Here is a 1,420-nt window from a genome sequence, read left to right on the forward strand (position 1 = left end):
ATGGATTGCCATCTTGGCAATCCTACACGTCATGCTCACCCCCACACTTATCACAGAAAATTTCTTGCAGACGCATAGCCGACCCACTCATGCTCATCCCATCAATCTTTCTATTCAAAGCCTCTAACTATGCTGAAACCGCCGACAAATCATTAACTTGATTAACTCCAGCACCTCGTCTCTGCCTATCAGACTGAGGATGATAGCTACTAGCAGCCATCTCCTCCAATAACTCATATCCTTCCTCAGTCGTTTTTCTCAGTAAGTTACCACAGGCAGCAGCATCTATCATAGTACGGTTAGGAGTAAGCAGACCGTAGTAGAAAGTTTGAACAACTAACCCAAGAGGCAGATCATGGTGTGGACATCTTCTCAACAAGTCCTTGTAGCGCTCCCATGCCTCGTAAAGTGACTCTTGCTCATATTGAGCAAAAGTAGTAATGTCGGCTCTAAGCTTCATAGTTTTCGACGGAGGAAAGTACTTGATCAGGAATGCCTTTGCCATATCCTCCCATGTAGTAATAGACCCTACAGGCAAACAGTTTAACCACGACTTAGCTTTATCTCTCAGTGAAAATGGAAATAAACGCAAACGAACAGCATCATCAGACACGCCATTAAACTTAAAAGTATCACAAATTTCAAGAAAGTCAGCTATATGAGAATTAGGTTCGTCAAGTGCACTTCCCCCAAATTGGACAGTGTTGTGAATCATCTGAATGATAGCTGGCTTGATCTCAAACTGATTAGCTCGGATGACTGGTCTTACGATGCTTGGACGTACTCCATCAAGAGACGGCTGTGCATAATCCATCATCGGTATACGCCTTGGCTCCTCTCTGTGTTGATCGTCTTCCATTCTTTCCTTCGCTCTTTACTGCTGTAGTCGAAGTCTAGCTGTGCGTTCAATCTCGGGGTCAAAAGGCTCAAGCTTAAACTCGAGTGATCTTCGCATGCACCACAAGAAAAATCTGCAACACAATGAGAGTATCAAATAACAATAAAATAAATAATACTAAAGAATTTAAATGAAAAATAAAAAATTCTGAATCAACAGTCCCCCGCAACGGCGCCAAAAACTTGATCGAGCAAAACTTGCATAGTGAATAGTCCCAAAATTTATTTTATAAATGAAAGCTCGATTTAAATATCGCAAGTGCACGATAGTCAAGTTATAATAAACGTAAGTGAATACGAGTATCGTTCCACAAGAACTGCGTTACACTATTTTTATTTTCAAGTAAAATTTCTTTAGCAACGATAAAATGAGTTGATGATTAAACTAATGTAAATTAAATAATTAAAATGCAAAGAAAAGTTATTCAAGAAAGCAATGATTAATTTGGATTAAATCAATTGAGAAATGAATTTGTTGGGAATTAGCAGTTCACCTACCACTCGTGTTTAAATAATTACACTC

The 1,420-nt window shown here is 39.2% G+C and overlaps 1 non-coding gene across 1 annotated transcript; it reads left to right on the forward strand.

Moving 5' to 3' along the window:
• Positions 1-350: 350 nt before the first annotated feature.
• On the forward strand, positions 351-457 carry LOC140824884 (small nucleolar RNA R71). The gene has a single exon (XR_012116501.1). It is a non-coding gene; the product is annotated as a small nucleolar RNA R71 (small nucleolar RNA).
• The last annotated feature ends 963 nt before the right edge of the window (positions 458-1,420 follow it).

Source organism: Primulina eburnea, chromosome 2 (assembly GCF_022965805.1).
Source record: "Primulina eburnea isolate SZY01 chromosome 2, ASM2296580v1, whole genome shotgun sequence".
Taxonomy (NCBI): Eukaryota; Viridiplantae; Streptophyta; class Magnoliopsida; order Lamiales; family Gesneriaceae; genus Primulina; species Primulina eburnea.